Genomic DNA, 21164 nt, shown 5'->3' with positions numbered 1-21164 from the left:
GGAGACAGTTCAGCTGCGTGTAGGTTTAAAATTAATTTAGTACAGCTCATTCGCTGGTTAAATCTCCTGTATGAAACGAACCTAGCAGGTGACAGAGGCGCTGTTAAAGCCACCACAGCAGTAACACGGCTTTCCTGTGGCCCGTGACAGCGGGCAGTCGGAAGCACCCGCAAAGGCCTCCGATTAATGGCAAGTTGCCACTGGACTTTTGCGGGGAGCGGGGAAGAAGAGCGGCAGGGCTTCGGCGGCAGCTCGGGCGGAGTTCGCGCAGGTGCCGCGGGGATGGAGCCGCGGCGGGATGCGGGAGCTTGCGGGGGGCTCCGGGCTGCAGCCGCCGTGCCCGGGGGGGCTCCGGCGGTGCGGGGCGGTGCCGGGGGCGGGCTGCCCGCCGCGGCACCTGCCGGGGGCGGCCGGAGGCGCCCTCGCCCGGCGCCAGGGTGAGCGCGGAGCCCAGGGGCACGGTGAGTGCGGCGGCTGCGGGAGCGCGGAGAGGGATGCGCGGGGAGCGGGGGTGCTGGACAGGGGGGATGGACGAGAGCCGGCGTCAAGGGGCTGCGGGGCAGGGGCGCTCCTTCTCCGAAGGCCGGGCAGGACGGGATAACAAAAGGCGGCAGTCCCGGCGGAGTCTCCCGGGGAAGGGCGCTCGCCTCCTCGCCTTCCAGCTGCTGTTTGTTCCTTCGGGCTTCTCGGCGCCTCTGGATGATGGGAAGAAGCGGTCGGGGAGGAAAATGTAGGGTGAGAGCCCGCCGTGCCGCGCTCCCCGCTGTCCGCTTGTGACACTCGTTACTCGAGGGGGTTTCCAGGTGGGATTTAAATGCCGTCCGGGACTGCATCATCCCCTGTCCTGCAGCTGGGCAAGAGCTGAGGGGTTTGAGGGTCCCTTTACTGCTCCTTCTCTGGGGACAGCTGCCGGGCATCACAGCAGCGGGAGGTTTCGTGTGCGCCCTCACTGTGATACGTGTTTTAGTAGGCAGTGTAGTGTTCCTGTAGCGAGTTCTGCTGGCAGGCACCTTGCAACGAGATACTGGGAAAGAAGCTGAGAAGTCTGGTTGGAGTGACCCACAGACTCCTTAAAATGGCTAGGGAGAGAATTGTATTCAAATGGAACACTATTAGCCAGCATTTTTCTTTGTAAATTTGGGAGGAATGTGTCCCACAGACCTCATCTGCCTTCATTCCAGCTTCTCCCCTACTTCTTCTGCTCACAAGGTCCAAAGGTCTGCTTTTCTCATTCCCTGCTTTTAAACGCTGATCTCTGTATGTTCTTCTGCCCAAAAAACCCAGCCTTAAATTTAGTTGGGTGGCACCAGCAGCACCCATTGGAACACGTTCATTTCTCCTCCCAGCATGAGCCCCCTTCAGCTCATTCAGCAGAGGGGTGAGGCTCAGCAGCTATCTGTGTTTGCTCAGCCGTGGGGGCCTGGCTCTGCTCCTCCTCAAGCAAGGTGCTTGACCAGATTTTCCTCGACACCAGCAGAAACAGCAGTAGGGAAAAATCAAGGCCTCAAAACTCCTTTGAGTAAGAGAGGTGAAGTCCAGGCCAGCCTACAGCTGGGAGAGGGAGGGCTGCTCTGCATGCCCATAATGTGGGGATTTAGAGGATTGAGAGCTTGTTGGCCCACATTAAATGGTGCTTGGCACCTCTGGCTCTTTAATCGAAGAGGGAAGTTCAGTTCGGCTGAAATCAGGATTACTGTAAATTTTAAGGAAAGTTCATTTAATAATCACAGAGGCTTATCTTCCAGAGGTCAGCAGGCCAGAGGTTTAACTGTACAGCATTGCTCAAAAGGCAATAAAGACATACAAGGCCAGCTGCAACCTATTTGGCATTGCTCTGCACAGAGGGCTGCTGCTGTGGCACGTGGGAGCCCTGCCTCTGGGAGATGGTTCTGCAGCAGCCAGAGGCCTCCACTAGTGCCCCTGTCTCCAGTAGGCCTGAACAGATTTTTTAATGAGAATAAAAGCAGGGTGATGTAGAGCCCTTCTCCGTGTACAGAGTATCCCAGGTCTTGGCAGCAATGGGTGAAAAGCTGGGCTCTAGCAGGAGGATGCAGCTGGCATCGGTGAGCAGATGGACTTGGGGAGGCTGCTGAGGGAAGAGCAGTGATGGGGAAAACATCCTTCCTGCCTTTGTTTAGTTAGGGTGGACCCTGCTTTAATGGTCAGCTCTCTGGGTGAGCAACCATCCTTCACTTGGTGTTTGCAGAGCAGCTGGCATGGCAGAGCCTGGTCCATCCCATCCCTGGGCTTCTTCACCCCAGCAGCAGTGTAAGTAAATAAATCAGGAGGATATGACATCAAACAGGGTGTTTTATAATGCCCTGTGTGATTCCCACTTGGCTAACATTTGTTCAGGCCCAGAATGACTGTGGCTGGCGCTGGCAAGCTGCTGGACTTCAGTGGGTGTGGGAGCAGGGCATGGCTCGTGGTCAGCAGGATCAGGCTGTAGCCACACTCAGGATCTCAAGTGCATCCTACTCAGGTGCTCCAGTCAGTAGAAACCATGTTTTAGGAGGTTGTTCCCAAGTTTAACTGGAATGGAAAGCTTGGCTACCCTTGATGGGCTGCATTGCTGCATGCTTGCCTCCGTTCAGATGAGAGCCACTTGCCTAATCCTTTACATTTGAGTTGCACCAGGGCTGGAATTAGTGGCAATGTCCTTGGGTTTAAAGAAGCGTGAGGAATGTCAGTCAGCAGTTGTTCGGAGGGAAGGGGATTGGGTGGGTTTTTCATGTAGCTGTAGCTGCTGTGTTGGCTCAGTTCTAGAGGTTGGGATCAGAAGGGTAAATTTATGCCTTTGAAAGAGGAATTTGATGGAAATGAAACCAGCCCACTTCACCCTGATTAGATTTCATCGTGTTGTGCCTTCAAAATGCCTTCAGCAGCCTGGCAACAAGGGCAGAGATTTGAGAAACATCCAAAAGTTAAAAGGACATGGTTCCTATGGATTATCAGCCCATCTGTAATTTTTAAAAAAATCTCATCTTTGCTATTCTTTCAGCAACTCAGAAAGTATTGAAGAAATGTATTCAGGGGGACAATAAAAATAGGCAGGCCAAGTGCTCTCCTGATCCCGTCTCGTGTGCTGCGGAGGGCACAGATTCCTCTGCAGTTCCAGGCAGGCTCCGGGCTGCAGACAGACTCCATTTCAGCCTAATTTAGGCAAAGTACGTGATGGTAACTGGTGGCCAGTACACTTATAGTGGGGACAGGGCCCCCGTGCACGATGGCTGCATCCTTGTCGTGTTACAGCAGCTTAAATTTCCCTGGGTAGATGGGAGCAAATATGTGCTATAGTAAGGCATAGCTCTGAAAACTCAGCTGCAGCCCTGATGGAAATATCAAGCCTGGAGTGGGTTTGTCAATACTGTGTTTTCCCATCCAGCCTAGGCAGAAGTAAGTGGCATATACATTCCTGTCCCCAGGGGCAGGAATGATCCGCAGGGACAAGGAGAAGCTGGGATATTTGAAGTGACTCTTGCAGCCGAGGAGTTTGCCTTGTGAAATCGTGGTTTGATTTGTTTGTCTTCCTGTGCAGACATTGTTTGCCTGGGAGCCCACTCACTCGGTGCTGGCTAGAGTGCTTAATTCCCTGCAGACCAGACCTCGGGATGGATGTGCTCTGTGTTGGGCAGGGAGTGGTTAAGCCAGGCCAGAGAGAGGTGTGTGTTGAGAGGTGGATTGAAAGGGAAAGGTTTTATGGGGCCCAGTGGCTCTGTTGTGAAGGATGCCAAACCTCCAGGCTGGGAACTGGGGGCTATCACTGTTGCAGCAAAAAGCAGCTTAGTTTCTAAATGACTACTGGGTTTTACTACCTTGTTTCTGTCAAAGGTTTGCAGGGGTGATGCTGATTAATGTCGTGTCCTTTCCCCAAGTCTGTCTATTCCCTTCCTCTTCCATCTCACCAGGCTCAGCCTGACACTGTTTATTAGGCCACTTGTCCCTGGTTTGTGAGGAACAAATATTGACACTGATGGCTGCTTAATAGGATTTGGGTTTGCTGCTTTCTCTCTGAATGAATTTGGCACTTGTGACTTGATTTGTGCTTGGGGGTGGCTCTGCCAAGGCTCCATTTTGGGAGATGATGGTGTCACCGTGTGTGCTGCATACCAGGAGAGGCTGGGAGTGGGGATAAGTATTGCTCCCCTTTTCCTGCTGCTATGCAGAGATCTCCAGGCTGGGACTCCAAATCACTGCATGTCCCCAGTGAAGGTGTGGCTTCCTTTGAGAGGGTGCTGCTCTTGCCACTGGGGAAGAAGAGTTTTTGATGTTTTGTTACCCTGTAACTGCTGTGAAGGCCTCAGATTCACATGGCAGGGATGTGGGTGCTCCTCTCCTGCTTCCTTAATGTGCTTGGGGGCGTCCATTCCAAGGAAATGCAACCCATGCTGTTTCACAGTGGTTTGGGTAGATTTTTGAGATGTGTCTGAAGTGAGGAAAGTCCCATTAATGATAGGCATTTAGGCTAAGTGGGTTTTTTTTGGGTTTCCCAAGAGCTGTGAAAGGTTTTGCATCTACAGAGCAGCACCTTCATGGTTCTGGAAACCCAGGAGGATCTGAGACTTTTCTCTGGAAGTCAAAGCCATGTGCTAAGCTGTAGTGGAATTTCTCTTGACTCTTGCTGGGAGTGGTTCACCTCAGTGGTACTGGAGAAGCCCCAGCCACATGTAGAGATTCCCACAGCCTCTGCAGGTCCTAATCCAGCCCTGCAGCTCTTGCAGAGAGCATCCCAACACCTAGCCTCAAATCTTGCTCTGAGACAAGGAATGATTCAGGATCAGCAGACTTGGGATCACCAGACCAAAACACAGTAGACAAGGGTGATGGGGAAGAGTTTTCCTGCTGGCAGGGCACATGGAAGAGGTCCCACACCCAGGGCTGTGTACAGGAAAGATGCTTGTGGTATCTTCTCAGCAGAAGGATGGCAGATGACCCCTAATGTTGCTAAAATAGCTCCCTGCTGGGGGGAGTGGAGTCAGGAAGGCAAGTTTCCCCTTTTGAGGGGTTTGTGTGAGAACAATGGGGATGCACAGAGGCATAGGACCAAGTGAGAGGGGCCAAGGATTCCTCCTTCATCCCATGTTCCTTGTCATGGTTGCAGCCCTCATCCTTTCCCAAGCTCATCTCTGCCAGACTGGCAGATGATCAAAATATTTGGAGTGACAAACAGATATTTATTAGCTTAGCAGCCAGCATTTCTGTCACTTGCCTTGGTCTCTCTCACTGAGCTGGCCAAGTCTTCATCTTCTTACTCAATCTATCATCACTTCTTACTTGGGCAAATCTCCTGCTGAAATCCCCAGGAAGTAAATGGAATGCTGTGTTGAGTAAGGTGCTCAGGAATTTGTCCAGGAAGAGGTTGGCGTGTGGGATGGAGGAGCAGCTCATAAGGAGTAGCTCATATTCTGGGGATTAGGTATTGCTACACTTTCAAAGGTGATTTAGACCTGTACACTCCACCCATCCAGTAACTGCAATTAAAATCTGGAATACCAGGAAGCACTGCAGATAATCAGGTTAGAGAGGGCTGAGAGACAGCTCAGCTGCTGCAGAACTGAGTCCTTGGTGCTGAATGTCCTCTGTGCCTGTGGCAAATGTGAGTACGAGGCTTTCTTCTGCCCCCTCTGAGGAGATGCTCAGATTGTCACTCCCATTAGTACAAATCACTGAGGACAGTTTTCAAAAAGCAGCTGAGCCACTGCTGCAGCACTTTGGCAACATCTGTATTTCCCCGGGAGAGCTGCTGGGCTAAAATTTCGGGGTGTGTTCCTTAAAGTGCAAAGTGTCACCAGTGCAGGCGAGGAAGAGAGATCCAGCTGTGCTGGCAGAAGAGATTAATGCCCCACTTGCTCATATTGCCAGAGACCTCATCCATCTGCCACTGGAACAGTTCCTGTAAGCACTCCCTTATAATCTTTAGCTTTAAACCATTTAAATTGTTGGGCTGAACTGACCTCATTTGGTTTGCATGGAACATATTAGGAGCTGCACCAGCAGATGCAGGCTGGTCCCAGCTCCAAGCTGCTGGCAGAAGAGTGTCCCAGAGAAGGCTGGGCTTGCCTTTCAGGTCTCAGGTCTGCAGCCTATGGCCAGGTCCCAGGTGGGACACATCTTCCTGACATTCAGATCCCCCTAGGATGGCCCTTTTATAGGTGGAAAACATCACTGTTCTGAAGGGTGAGTGTGAAAAGAGTAATTGTGGGGAAATACCTTCTGCTGATTGCATGTCTTGCTGTGAACAGAACTATTCTTTCAGCATGGACAACTTGTGGGCTTTTCCTATGGAATTATTTTAATTCCCAAATCCTAAAATGGAAACTAATGCTTATATTACATTACATGAGCATGGCTTTTCCTTCCACCTTTTGGCTGCTTGTCTTTGTAGGAGCTGCAGTTACATTTTTTGTTTCACTTACACTTGTCCTTTAGAGCCAGCTTGTGCTTGGTGTGTGTAATGTCAGAGAAGTCAAATGTTATAATTTATCAGAGGGACTTTAGATCCACACGGTTCAGTGTGGGGATACCCCAGAAGGTGTCAGGATGCTGATTTACCTGTGTGTGGTGGCCATGGCCCTTACAGGGACAGGTGTTTCAAAGACTCTCCAGCTTGCCTGAGCCCTGCTGTGCATCATCTTCCTCTCAGGCACCTCTGCCTGACAGATCTGATGCACAGAGAGGTAATCCCACTGTTTTATGGCCATCTCTGAAGGCTTGTTCCTCACAGCCTCCTGGTCCTGAACAGCCTGTGAGAAGTGGGGTGTTCTTATTCCCCAAACTGGTCCTGCAATGTCCCCAAAGGCATCTCTGAAAAACCTCACGAGATGCTCGGTAATGGTCAAGAGCAAGTTTATAGGACAGTCCTGTTAGTTGTGGGGTAGAAAAGAATGAAACTGTCATTTCTCTGTGGTTTTACTCCTGTCTTGACACAGTCAGTAGGTCGATGTGTTTTTGAGAGGGTTAAAGCTCTCTGAGCACGAGGTGCAGGTAGAGGTGGGGTGCAGGATGGATCACACACCACTTTTTTGACAGACCGGGACATTTCTCACCTCTCAAATGTCTCCTCCCGAGAAGGTGAGATCTCCCCTGAGCAGGCAGAGTGCTGCTCAAGTCAGTACTGCTTTGGAGTAATTTGCTTCCATTGAACTTGATCCCAGATTAGAACTTCAGGGAATGAAGCCCCAGCCCTAGGAAGACGTGGGCCAGAGCTGCACAGAGCACAGTTTTGGGAACAGGCTGTGTGGGTGGTACTGGGGCACAAAGAGCAAGCTGTGACAGAGTCTAACCATACACCACTAATACAAAAAGCCAGGAATTCACTAGGGATACAAGCTAAACCCTGAGCCTACAGGTTCTTCCTTCCAGCGGGGATCCAGGTGCTTTTGGCAGGGCAGCACAAGAAAGGACTCCGTGGGCTTCGGGGCTCCGTGCCCAGCTGCTCCAGGGCCAAGTGCTCATGCAAAGCAGGGAAGGCCCCCAGTTGAGAAAGCGTGGATTTAGGGTGCCTCTAAAAGGGTGGCAGTCTCTGGGTCGAGCTCTAGGCACAGTGGAATGCTTATTGTCAAAGCTAAAGACCAAAGGGAACTCTGCATATTGTGGGTCTAAATGCAGCTGGCACGAACCAAAAATGTGCATGTGAGTGCCTTTCTAAGTACCCAGTAATCCTCCAGGGCAAAACGGGGATTAGGGCTCTCTCCCAGACAAAGGAGGAGTTCATTTTCTCAAAGATCCCTTGGCCAGTGAAGTGAGGAACCCAAATGAATGCCAGGGCTCCTTTCAGCTCTCTGCTTGCAAACAGGTACGGCGATGGAGCAGCTGGTTTGTGTGGGGCTGTGCAAACACAGCAGGGCCAGACTGTGGGATTGAGGGCAGGTCAACTAAAACCCATCCAGTCCCAGAGGAAAGGGGAAGCCAGAAAAATGCTGGACAAGTAGGACTAGACAGTGTTGCACAGGGAAAAGAGGGTCTCCTTTCTCCAGACTTTTTTTCTCGGTGGACCTGAAGGTCAGCACTCATTGAGTTTGTTTAAGTTGGAGTTGGCTGAGTGAAGAGCCCTCTGAGAAGGAAAGCTGTGAGTCTGGATTAATTCCAGGTGACTTCTCAGCCTCTGTTTCTTTGCCCTGAAATTCTGCGTGCTCAGAATCTCCACGTAGGAGCCATAAGACTGAAAGTGATGTGTGCCTGAATGGTGGGATGTATCCATCTAAAATTCACCATCCTGTGATTTCTTTAATTTGCCTTCAAGCAATGGCCTGTGCAGGTAGAAAAACACAAACCCCTCTGCACTGTTCCTGGGAAAATTCTTCTTTTCCCTTTTGGGGATTGGTTTATGGCACAAAGATCAGCTCTAGTAATCCTGTTTTAGCAGGTATCAGGATGGATGTGCTTGTGATGTGTACAGAAAATGTGCATTAAGTAGTCCTGTTTCTTAGGAGCAGCAGCACTGTGAATGGGTATGGGTTTTGTGGTTGGATATTATTGTTTCTACTTGAGAACTTGGACCTTGCTGCAGATCTCAGGGAAGAATGCCTAATTTAGTCCCAAGATTCATGTGCTCAGTGAGCCTTACTGGGGTTTCAAACTCTGTCTTGCTCTGCTTATGATGAAAATGTGCTTCCAGGAGTTACATGGGTGGAGCCTGTTGTGTTTTGGATTCATGAACCAGCCTTGAATTCCTCATGTGCCTAATTAAGACTGCGGAGTTAAACCTGGTGGTTTCCCATCTCAGGTGACTCTCCTAAGTCACGAGGTGGAGGTTTTACCCAAGCACTGAGACTTTTTCTGCAAAGGTTTTACAGGTTATCAGTGTGAGAGGTTTCGGTGCAATTCATAAATATTTTGACTCTCCTAAGTCACGAGGTGGAGGTTTTACCCAAGCACTGAGACTTTTTCTGGCAAAGGTTTTACAGGTTATCAGTGTGAGAGGTTTTGGTGCAATTCATGATAAGTTTTGTCCACATCTTTCCTTCTGGTCTTGGTGTGGCTCGGGGGTCCTGTGAGCAGAATAACAAACACGTGCAAGTCTTGCTGCTACCAGGAGAGCACCTGGTATTGCTCTGACACAGGGGCACTTCCAGTGCAGCTCAAGGAGATTCTGGCAGCCTGACAGAGCTGTGGATTACAGGCTATTTCTGGGCCAGCCGCAGGAGGTAACAAAATAAGAAATACGTCAGCAATCCAGTCTTTTCACTTCAGGCAGAGCGGGAGGATCCTCCAAGCAGGACAGCCACAGCCAAGGTGGGTGCTTGGGATGGGTGTGGTGTCTCCCTGCTCTGCATCCCTCTCCTGACAGCACTGGGGAGACAGGAGGGCTTGTTCTTTGCCAGGAGATAGATGGGGACTGCCGTGGAGGTGCCGTTTGCATTCCCAGTTTGCATTCCCAAGGAGACGTCATTCCGGCTCGGCAGCTGCTGAGAGCTTGCCCGTGGGATGGGGATAGCCAGAGGTGAAGCTGCCCAGCTCTCCTTATGTCACTGGGCTGAGCTGGGGATCTCAGGCTGCCCTGTGACATTGTGTAACGTGGGGTGCTGTGAGGATAAACCAGCAGCATTAACCCTTCTGGCTCCTTGCTGCCTCTCAGAGCCCGCTTCACCTTTGTTGCTGCTTCTCTGTGGTTTTTGTGCCTGTGATGTGCTGTTGGCTGGGTCTGTAATGGATAGGGGTTTCCTCTCAGGTTCTGATTTAAAACAAAGGGAAGAATATCAGGAAATGCCTACAAATAGCTGTAAAAGTTGGAAGAAGAGTTCCTTCTCAGTTCCTATCTCAGTTTTAGAAGAATCATTGTGTGAGCAACTATGTTTCTAGGATGGCTTTTAATTCTGTCACTGGTTACAAATACTCCTGTTCATCCACATGATTTAAAAATGAGAATTTAATCTCCATCCTCTCTTCTAGAACAACACTGGATTTAGAGGTAACAAAATACTGAAAATTACTAAACCTGTTAACTTTTGGGGATTGGATCCTCTGGGACTCAGCTCATCTATTACTGTGGCAGCAAATCAGGTGTTGGTTTAAACTCAGCAATCATGGCTCCAAGAGGCTGAACCATTAAGAAATACCTATTCTGAAAAATTTAAAAGAAATTAAATAATTTTTATACATACTCCAGGTGCTGTTTATGGCTCATCTCAGGCATTTCCTAGACTCTTCCCTGGAACTACAGGCAGCTAAGCTAAGAGTACAGGATGGTATTGCAGCCAGAAGAACTATAACACTGTTGTCCTGGAGAAGAAATGCTATGAGCAGACAAAACTTCCAAAGTTGGTTTGTGCCCCCTCCCTGTGCAAAGTCTGTATCCTTTCTGGAAATTACAGCCAGGCTTGCACTGCATCATTTCCTCAGTGAGAGCAGTGATTTAGGCTGCTGCCATTACTCAGGGAGCTGTTGTTATGAAACGTGGAGTTTAATTAATTAAGAATATGATCTCTGCAGAGCCAGATAATTGCCGGGAGAGCTGCTGGGCAGAGGCACCCACCCACACTTTCTGCCCAGGCTGGCTTTAGAAAACCGATCTGTGTTGGAATGTGAAGGTTGTAAATAAGGATAAGGAAGACTGAAGGAAGTGAGGAGGAAGAGCCAGGAGCCCCAAAGGTTAAGATAAGTGCTGTGAAACGTTCCAAGCACGCAGGTAGCAGGAGGTCAGCATGGGAGGCAGATAAGGGAGCAGAGGAGCTCAGAGTCAGCCCTGCTCAGAGGCAAAGCATCTCCCTAAAACAGCAACCGAGTTCTGCAAGGACTGTGGCAGCTCAGGAGGCATCCAATGGCAGCAACTGGCAAACCAGTCTTATGGGGGGTTGATTAATATAAAATAAGGCCACCCATGTGTTCTTGAAGAGCTCTGAGGAAGGTGGTGAAAAGGAGGGAGAGTTTCACAGATGCCTGCTGTGGAAAGGCTGTGTGGGGAGAGATGGATGTGGGGTCAGGAGGTGCTGCCTTTCTTCTGGAGGGCACTGGAAACTGCTGAAGGAGGTTTTCCTTGAAAAAAGCCCTTAATTTCTAGCACTGTATTCTTTCACTGTCAAGCAAGCAGCAAGGAAAAAAATCCAAGCAGGCCGTATTTTTAGATGAGGGAAAAGCTGAGCAGAGTGTTCTCATGGACATGTGTGGTATTAAATACCAAAGGCACCATGGAAGCAGCAAGTATAAATAACAATTCATAATTAAACACGAACTTTGCAGAAAAGGAAAGATTTCAGAGGCAGCTGCCAGCCTCAGGTGGGAGGTAAAGGAGTTTTAAATAAACTGTGTGCTGGGTTTCCTGTCTCCCACTTGAGAGCTTTAGAAACAACACGATAACAAAAGGAACAACTGCAGGCCCCTCCTTGCCAGGCATACTTTTTAGCTATGGAATTGTGAGGCCCTTTTTGCAGCATCCCAAAATAAAATGCAGCCCCAGGCTTTAAGAGCATCCCATCGGGCTGGGTGCTGCCACAGGGAGCTGGAGCTTTCAGAGAAGGGCCACTCTAAGGAGAAGGTGTGAGGACAGCCAAGAGGAAAGGTAGGCCCTCAACAGCTTTGCACAAGAGTGGCTGTCTCCACGTTATGGTGGAAGAAGTGTTTTCACAGGGATTAACACCCTCCTGGTTGTTAGACTGAGCTGCCTTACTTAGGAATGCTATAGAAAAAGCAGCCAGGTGATAAGGCAGAAGGCTGCAAGGGCAGGACAGGTGCTGGCCTTGGGGTCCTTTTTGGGGGGGACAAAACAGCCCTGCAGCCCTGGCTGGCCTCAGCTCTTCCCCCTGCCCTGCTCTCACAGGGACCCCTGTGTGGGGGCTGTGCTTTGGCCCTGAGCTGGGTGTGCTTCCCATGTGGAAGGATCCTCATCTCTTGTGTTCCCCACTGGGCCTGATTAATGTTATTTCTGGAGCAGCTGATTAGTTTCCAGTGTCTTACTGAGCCTGCCATGCACCCCAGAGCTCTGCAATTACAGTTTTCTAAGAGGCTGGGGGAAAAACTCTGTTGCATTTCCTTGCTGCCCCCAACAGCACCTCCGGAGCCCATGGAGACACTAATTAAGGTGTCTTTGTCTCTGTGAGGTAAAGCCCAAAGTTATGCATGCTGGAAGCTCCTGGGAGGGGGAACACCCAAGCTGCTTATCCTCCCTTCCTCTGCTTGGGGCTGCCTCTGGAGGGTCAGGCTGTGCAGGTCCATGTGGAAGGGACTTCCTTGGAAAGCTCTGCTCACAGCAGAGTTCAGGGTCTGTGGTGTCTCTTGCTTTCTTAGCATCCTTCAAAAGCTGCTTTATCTTAAAAAAAAAAAGAGTCCAAGTGCTGAAAGATGACTAGGCTGTGGTGCCCGTGGAGCCGTAGGCACTTACTACTCCTTTATATCAGTTCCTCAGGCTCTTGGTGACTCTTTTCTTGGCCCAGGGGCCATTTCCCAGCCCTACATATTGTCACTGGCTCCCTCAGAAACAGCTGGCCAGATGGAAGGCGTGAGCAGCTTTGTCCACTGCAGATACCACTGTGGTGTGGTGTGGCCTGGCACGGCCAAACTCTGCTCACCAGGAAACAACAGGGAAGCACAGGGCTCTGTCCTCCAAACACTGAAGCTGTGAACATATTTTACTCACAGAATTGTAGATCTGTTTCTATGGATAAATTGTTTGCATGCAATCTTTTAGATCCTCAGCTGTCGCGGGCTTTCTGTCCTTTGCGTGTCTTGCAGTGAAATCTCCTCTGGAAATTGGTAATTTTTCGTGGTAAGCTTGGTGAGCTAAGAGAACTAAAGCATTTAAGGATATTGCCACTTCCAGGGCTGCAGGAAAGGAGATTGTGCTCCTGGTGTGCAGTCAGGCTGGAATGGGAGCAGGGAAGGGAAACCTTGAAGTTCAGTCAGAGACTTGACATCATCTCAGAGGACAGGGGCGGCGGAGACAATGCAGGATGGGATTTGGCACATGAAAAGAAAAGGAAGCCAAGGCTTCCTTTTTTGGGGTAAAAACTGGATGAAGATGAGCAGGGTGAGCAAAAAAAGGCCGTTCTGGAGCAGTCGCTTTCCCTGATCTAGGTGAAAGTGCTGCTGCGCTTCCCTGCTGCATCTCATCCGCAATGGGAGGCTTAACATTCCTGCCTGGCACGTGGGGGCGAGGGCAGGGAGTGGGGGAGGACCCAGCCGGACACAAAGACGGCCGGTCTCTCAGCGGAATGGCATCCGAGCCATCCCAGCCATCCAAAGCCCCGGCTGCCGGCATGTGGGCTCAGCGCACAATTGCAATTGCAGCTTATCCCGGGCCAGGCCTGCTTTTATTCAGCGTGGGGGTTCCTTGAGCGAGCCGAAATTTTAAATCCCTTCTGCGCTTCAGGGCTAAAAATTGGAGCGAGTGGGAATAGCGGAGCGGTCCAGCGGGAAGGAAGGAGCTGAAGTGATGGTTACGTTGTGGTTTTGTGACTTGGAGCCGGGTGAATATGTGTTTGCTGGCTTGGTGGGAATATCAGTAGAGGGGTAGGACAGGTTTCTCTTTCTCCCTCTCACAGTGTGGAGGTTCCTCTTGGCTTTTCTCTTGTGTGTTCAGAGCATTCCCTGAGCTCTCATAAGGTGGTTACGTGTGGAAAAAGCGTATCTCACAGCGGAACCCGTCAACTCCGCGCTTGGGGATTTAGTGTCCCCAAATGCAGCTGCAGGATGATGAGTTCTGTGAAATACAGAGCTGTGTTTCGTGTCAGGTACATGGAGACAATGTATCTGTGATTGTGATATGTGTAGAAATCGACCATGGGACAGTTACGGATTGCTGCTTGAATATTGGCCTAGTCAAGCTTCTCATTTATAACAGTACTGAGCTAATCTCACTCCTGTGTGCTGTGGGGTTGGGCATCTCCTCCAAAACACTCCTGAGGGACACTCACAGAGCCAAGCACTGCCCAGAGTGGAGAAAAACAAGGATACACATGACCCAATGCCCCTGCCTTGCCCTCTGGGTGTGTGCATTGCCCTCTTTCCTAAAATCCTGTTGGCTGAAAGGACTGAGGTATTTTGCCTGCTGGTGTTTACCTGTCCTTGCTCTCCTTTGGCAGGGACACCCATGCAGCACAGGGATGCGCAGAGCTGTCCCCCAGCCCGCTCAGCCAGGACTGTGTGACCACTGACTTCCAGCCCGGCAAAGCCACCTGGGCAGCAGGAGTCAAGTTACGGCTGAAGACCAGGTGAGAATGTGTTCGTGTGTGTCCCTGAAGCCTCTGCAAAGCCAGGGTGGAAAACACTTACTGCTTTGGCTGCCAGTGTGCCTGAGGGGCACTCACAGGCAAGGAGTGCTGAAATGTCTCCTCAGAGGCTTTTGTCAGTGCTGGTAAAGGTCACCAGAAATGCTGAACTCAAATATCCCCACAGAAGTGGTGTAAGTCTTCTCTGACTTCCCAGCTTCAGGTGCCTGGCATTCCAAAATCACCTGGCTTCTTCAGAGTCTGGGTGGTTTAGTGGGAGTTTGGCATTCATGACTCCTGAGTATCTGTCTGCATTGTAGAATGATTAAATGTCTTCAGAAGTCACTTTCCTGAGCTGCTCTGGGTTGGCTGATATTGTGGCTGAGCCTGACTCCTCTCCTTTGGCCATGCAGTTTAGGACTGAGTCCTACAGCATCTACTCAGGCAGAGCTTTTGCTGGCGTCAGGAGAGCCTCTTACACCAGTCAGCTGTAATCTGGGTGACCTCACAGATTTTTGTGTCTCAGTCTTCTGAGATTTGTACTGTGAAGTGGAAGCAGTGGCTTTTATTTGCAATATTGCATTTGGGTCAGACCTTGACTTATTAGAAGTCAGGAAGCTGTGCTGATTTCCTGGAGCTGTTGGAAATGTGGCCAGTGCCTGTGAGTGAGCAGTTGAGGAGAGAATTCCACACTGTGATCTTATCAGCAAGGATGCACCTCTGGAGCAACCTCCCTGACCTTAGTGGAGGTGCACCAGCTTCTGGCCACTGTAGGCAGTCATGGATGCTGCCCAGCCTTGGATAGAGCAGATTTTAGAGGCTGAAATATCTCCTCAGGCTGATTTTGTTGAGGAGAAGTTGATCTCTGACTGAGGAGTGGTACTCTGCATTTCCCCAGGTATGAGACCCACAGGGAATTTGGGAGAGGAGCTTCCCTACATCCACCACCTCCCTGTAACAATGAGTCATTCACCATATGCCCTCTGTAAATCCTTCTTGCCCAACAGTTTAGTAGCAGATCTTCACAGAAGCTCCAAATGTTAGCATTTCAGTTGGATAAATTTGCCTTTGGGTGCAGAGACAATGTTTAGCTTAACTTTTCTGGCGGCATTGGAAGCTGTGCCTGCACATCTCAGTTTGACCCGGGCTGGAACTTTAGTTACAGACAGGAAGCTTCTCTAATGTACAAGAATGTGCCTGTGGGAGAGTGTTTCAGACTCAGCAGCCTTTGCTTTGGCCCAGGCAGCGGGTGCAGTTCCCTGGCAGATTTAACTCACCCTATTACCCCCCAGCTGTGTGCAAGTACCTCCACACATCCTCCTGAAGGCCCTGCTGCTTCTGTCCCATTTATGGCTCTTCCACGAGCACTTGGATGTGGAGCCCACACTTGGATGTGGAGCCCACGAGGGTTGCCTGTGATTTGTAGCTCAGAGGAGAGCCCAGCTGCTGCCTGGAGCCTTGCCCTGCAGATCCCCTTGGTTACCTGCCGTGCCCGACTGTCCACGTTCCGTTTGGATAATGGGGCTCACGGGGCAGCGTTCCTGCTGCCAGCCACCCAGTTCCTCCTCAGCACTGAGCAAGGAGAGGAAAACACATTCCTTCCATTGTTTCCGAGTCTCTCCTGTTGCAAGTTGCTGTGTGTTGGGTATCGGGTGGTGAAAGAATCTAAGCTATGCTTGGGTTTCTGTCTTTTTAACTAATTTACTGACTGGAGAAGAATGAGAAAAAATTAATTGAATTGAGCCCGTGGGGCCGGTTCATCAGTCTGGATAAATCAGTGCAGCTCAGAAGAGCTGCAGGCAGGGAAGCCAGTGCAGGCTCTGGCTGCTAGGATTTTCCACCCTTGCTCTGGGAGAGATGATGTGAATCCCTGCAGAAGACAGGGAATAATAGGGTCCTCCTCAAAGGCTGTAAGTCAGTCAGCTGCTTCTTTTCCATGTCAGTTCTTTCCTCCTCTTTTTCCAGCAAAAGAAAAAATTACAGAAAGAAGAAAGTTGCAGAGAGTCTTTAACCCAGTGTTCCCCTGCTCTTCATTGTATGCATGGTCTAGGTACCAGGCTGAAGGCTCTCCTGGCTCCTCCATTTCTAAGATGCAGTCCTGTGGGAGCAGCAGAGATGAACTGTCTTGGTGGCAAGCACTACTTGAAATGGAGATCTGAAATTCTCCTCGTTTTGAAACTTAAATCAAACTTAGTCTGTTGCTTGATAATGCTATCTTCAAAACAGAAAGCTGTCAGAAGATCCCAGTAGGACAAAGTCCTTGAACCCAGTAATCAGGAAGAGGGAGGTTTGTATACATCACCTCTGTTCCTGTTGAAGCTTGTGTCTGGTTAGTGTCAGGGAATGCCAGTGGGACCCTTTCTTTGTGCAGGGAAAAGTCCTCAATCTAAATATTGCCTGTCAACCCCGTGCTGGGGTGAAGGGGAGGTGGAGCCGCAGCGCGCGGCCCGGCTGCGAGCCCCTCACTCTTTGTTTCCTTTGCTGGGCACTGGATAAACGCCTCTTCCTTGGATAAGACAGCGTGGGGGTTCCCAGAGATATGTGATAACACAGAGGTGTGACTTGCAGGACCAGTGATCATTAATTACAATGTTTGACTGTTCCTAAGTTCAGCGAAGGAGCGCCCGTTGCTCACAGCTGCCATCACCTCTGAGCGATCCCAGCACTTCCATCTGCACCCTGTGGCTGAGGGCACTTCAGCCAGTAGAAGAAAAATCTGTCTCTAGATCCATATACATGGTTGTCATCTCTGCTTCCACACAGGGATTCTCTTCCCAGTGGTATGGTGGGGAGTTTTTTTTCCAAAGAGTTCGTGATGGTAATGGTAGGAATTCTGAGCAGAAACTTCTGATTCCCTTCTTCCACATCCCAAAGAGACTTCAGGGAGATTGGTACCTGTCTCCCAGTTCCCAGATGGCACTCAGGCCATGGTCTGATGCAGCCCAGACATCTTCAGTGATGCTTATCAAAGGGGAAAAACAAATGGTGTCTGACGTGTCAGCTGGAAACACCACACAGGCACAGGAGCTGCAAAATGAACATTTTGTGGAAAAGCAGGTTGTGCTCTGGTGTGAAAATATTGGAAATATTGACACATTTCACCCAGGTGTTCTCAAGTGAAGGGTTTTTTGTGTGTTTTTTACTTAGGGAAAGTTTTCAGCTGAGCATTAAGGGGCGGGGGGTGTGGGCATGATTCTCCCTTTCCCCTGTAGATGAGGAGACTCTGTTGGCCAAGATCCATGGTGTGAAATAACATTTCATAGACTTCAGGTCTTTCTAATGAGTCTTCCTTCTTTTTAGTCAAAGCTGTGAAGGGACAGAGCTCACCCCAGAATTTACCAGAAGGGCTCAGTGAGGCTAAAAAGAGATTTAGTGAAAGACACACCAAGCTGATGCCATTCTGGTCCGACTCCTTTCTAATTAGCCTCGTCTGTTCTGCTTATTTTTAGAACCATGACTGAACCTTAATTAAGAGCGACGTTGCTTTGAGTAGATTGTGGCCTCGCTCTGTGGAAATCCTAATAGGCTTCTGAGTGCTTTACTTTTTCCTCCATCTCCTGCCTAATAGATGGGCAGACAGGCTGCAGCCACACGTTTGGATGTCTGGAAAAGATCTCCTCGTCATGCTCCCACTCCTTTAGCAGTGTCCATCTTGGAGACAGGTCTGTCCCGGTGAGAATTCAGATGGTTGTTCTGCTTTCTGTCGGTGCAGGTGCACACTCACCCTGGAAGGAGGGTACAGGTGAATTGCTGGAATCAGGATCTCTCCATGTACAAAGATCCTGCTGCTGCTTGCACAGGATATGGCTCATAGTGCCCCTGCCACGTGGGTTTTGTTAGGTTAGAATTATCACCAGCCTGAAATCTTGACTGCTGTGAGGATGACGTGGTAAGGATGGGCAGCTGCCCTCTTGGCTTTCTCTCTTGTGACTCAGTGCCTGGGATCAGATCCAGGAGGTACCAGCTTTGCACTTACATCCAAATCTTTCATTTCTCCTGCAGGAGGAGGGTCTGTGCTGCAGGGCCTCCATCCCTTCCCACCTCCCCACATGATGGGCTAGGCCATGGCTATTCCCTTCCAGCCATGCCTGTCCCTTCCAGCTCCAGCAGCCTCCCACACAGCCACCTGGCTGCAGGGCTGCTGGGGGAAGCACATCCACAGGGGCTGTGGTTGTGAGTGATGGCAGTGACCCTCTGGCCTTAGTTCTCTCCTCTCCTCTCCTCTCCTCTCCCCTCAGGTCATGGAGATGTGTCCTGGTGACCACTGCTCCTGCCTGCATCTGCAGGTGGATTCTGCTTTCCTTGAAAGGTTTTGCTGCCTTTATCTTCAGCATTCCTTGTGTTTGCTGAGGAAGGGTTTGGAGCTCGTGGGGACAGAGAGAAAATGACCACAAGGTCAGTGGTACTAGAAGCATTGTTCACAGTTCTCTCTTTTCAGCCACTTGGATGATGTTTCTGATGGGTGTGAGAGAATGGTGAAAACAACTCCCCAGGAGCGGTGTGGGAGTAGAAAAAGATCAATTTATTGGGGCACTGATGACCCTGAGTGGCTGGTTAATCAGCCACAACATCCCTCTCTGGCTTTCACTTATTAGCTTTCTAAGGATGTGGAAAAAATGCAAATGGCAATTTGAAGAAGCTGGCTTGTTTGCTCTGGTTGAAGATGGACCTTTTCACACTGAAGGACTGCACTCCTGAAGGATGCTGGGCTTGAGGTACTTCAGAACTTGCAGAGCACTCAGGTTGTGTGTGTACTCCAGAACTGGCAAGGAACAGTACGTGAAGAACAGCAATCAGGCTGACTACACTTGCCTGGATGTTTTTAGTTTGTAACCTTGAGAAGAGGATGACCTTTCAGTTACACTGTGAAGAAAGCCTCAGATGCTGATTCATCTGTCGAGTTAGTGCCAAAGTGTCTTTGTAAAGTTCCATTCCTGTTTTGCATGCAATATAATCTCCAGAGATTACAGAGAAGAGCACACTCAGCTCCTGCTAATAAGAGCAAGCTGCAGAGTGGCTCCTGGTGAGAGGCCTCGGAGATGTGGATGTGCTCCCTGCAGCCCAGACTGCTCCCAGAGTGTGCCAGGCTGCCACTGAGGAGCCTCTGCTGGGCTGGGTGTGTTTCCATCTGCAAACACTGGGGCCAGCGTAGCAACAGCGAGCACCCAGGTGGCAGCAGCTGGATGAGATGAAAAACTATCCCTTTCCCTTCAGTTCCCAGTGTGCAGTGTGAGCTGGCAGTACCTGCTCTGTAGCTTGGCTTACAGCTGCCATGCAGATGCCAGCCTTGCATCCGTCCCGCTGACTTCCCCAGGTATCTTCACTCCCAGGCATTTGTCATGACGCCAGCCTGACCTGGATGCCCAGGTTATCTGATCACTGGAAGCGTCCATGAGGAACCAGGAATCTCCTTTTCCAGCCTTGGCATTTACAACACAGGGATCACTTAGTCTGTTATTTGAAGTGGATACGTTTTCAGTAGTAAGGTTGTCCAGGCACCTTCACAAGTACATTGCAGAAGATGTAAAAGATGAGGTGATGAGGTTGCTTTGTTATTGTTGTTATTACAATTCTGCAGTTTTAGATCCTACAGCCTCCTGTGCCAAAGTGTCACCTGTTGCTCCTGGTTTCATTGCAGGCAACTTAGCTGCACCAAAGTAACACCAGTTAAAGATCTCATGATTTATTTGTCTTCACTCAAGTCCAGCTTAGCTGCTGCCTTTGCAGGTTTTATCACTCAGCCAGTTTGTCTGGGATCAATCAGGATCTGTCACATTTCCAGGACAGGGTAGGTGTGGAAACAGGGTGAGGTTATTCCACACAGAGCTGCTAAGCTGGTACCATGTGTCTTGTGACTAAAATTCACAGCTGTGCACTTGTTGTATTCTTACAAGGGTATCAAACAAAAGAATTAAAATACATGTGGCTCAGATGATTGGCTACACAGCTCCCTCACTGTTCATACTAATCAAACCAAGGGACAACATGCCTTGCAAAGGATCATTCGTTTTCCCAAGCAAAAAATGGGTGTTGATGGCTTGTACTCCACTAAAGTATTTGCAGTCTTTACATGTCTGCAGCAGAAAAGGTAAGAACATGGGTTATTCTTAATAAACAGTTTTGTCAACTTCCCATCTGGCAGTATCCAGGTTCCTTGTTTTCTGGGCAAGGAGCTTAACAGAAGAGCTCTGTCTTAAACACACCTACACACGTAAAGGTGAAAGGGTGTTGGGTTCAGCTTGTCCTTTGCAGACCTCCAGTCCAGTTTCCCTTAAGGCAATCCTGCCACAACAGACGTTAAAGGGAAAAGCATGTCCCTTTTTCTTCCTTCTTTTAGCAGACAATGAGAAAAAAACCAGCACTTCTGAAATCTGTATGGAAGAAATGCTGGAGAAATGGCTCTCACTCTCTGCCTATGCTTTTCCATGCTGTCAAACATCAGTGGGTGCTGATGTTACCTCGTACTAGGTCAGGAAAGGACCTGACCCTGAAATGCATTTTTAACCTTTTGCACTTTCCTGTACCATTCCTTTTCCCAATCTTAGGCAGTGCTCTCAGTGTCTGTGTGCCAAGGGCATTTTAATCTATGTACTGATGTCTTCAGGACGTGCTGTACTGCGGATTTTTCAGTGAGACTAAGACTAAAGATGTGTCATATCCTCCTCTTGCATTTATTGAGTCAGAAACTTCCTGCAAGCTGTCACATTTCAGCAGGACACAGGTCCAGGGCTGCTCCTCGCTCTCCCAGGGAGAGAGTGAGAAACTGGAAATGAGTGCTAGAGCAGGGGAGAGATCCCTCATGGAAAGCAGCAGGAGGATTAAGGACAAGCCCAAAGGCTGGGGCAAAGGAGACTCTGTGTGGCCTCTTCAGGGGACTCATCACTAATCCCCTGCTTTGACTTTCCATTGCACCACTCTGTGCTTTAAATAAGGTGTCAGTGGGGCTTTTTTTTCCCTCAGGGCTGACAGACACAGCCTGGCTCTGGTGGCTGAAGGCACCAAAGGGCAGCTGTGCCGTGCCAC

At 49.8% G+C, this 21164-nt stretch overlaps 1 protein-coding gene across 2 annotated transcripts in view; it reads left to right on the top strand.

Moving 5' to 3' along the window:
- The window catches only part of SHROOM3 (shroom family member 3), a 76981-nt gene that overhangs the window by 37347 nt on the left and 18470 nt on the right, over nucleotides 1-21164 (top strand). For both annotated transcript variants that reach the window (XM_041427453.1, XM_041427452.1), the window contains exon 2: nucleotides 14016-14144. The gene's annotated coding sequence lies outside the window, so the exon portion shown is untranslated. The remainder of the gene's footprint in view (nucleotides 1-14015; nucleotides 14145-21164) is intronic.

This window comes from Onychostruthus taczanowskii, unplaced genomic scaffold (assembly GCF_017590055.1).
Source record: "Onychostruthus taczanowskii isolate IOZ18803 unplaced genomic scaffold, ASM1759005v1 scaffold114, whole genome shotgun sequence".
Lineage (NCBI taxonomy): Eukaryota > Metazoa > Chordata > Aves > Passeriformes > Passeridae > Onychostruthus > Onychostruthus taczanowskii.
The sequence above is the reverse complement of the archived record's forward strand: the minus strand, read 5'-3'. Positions and strand labels throughout refer to the sequence as shown.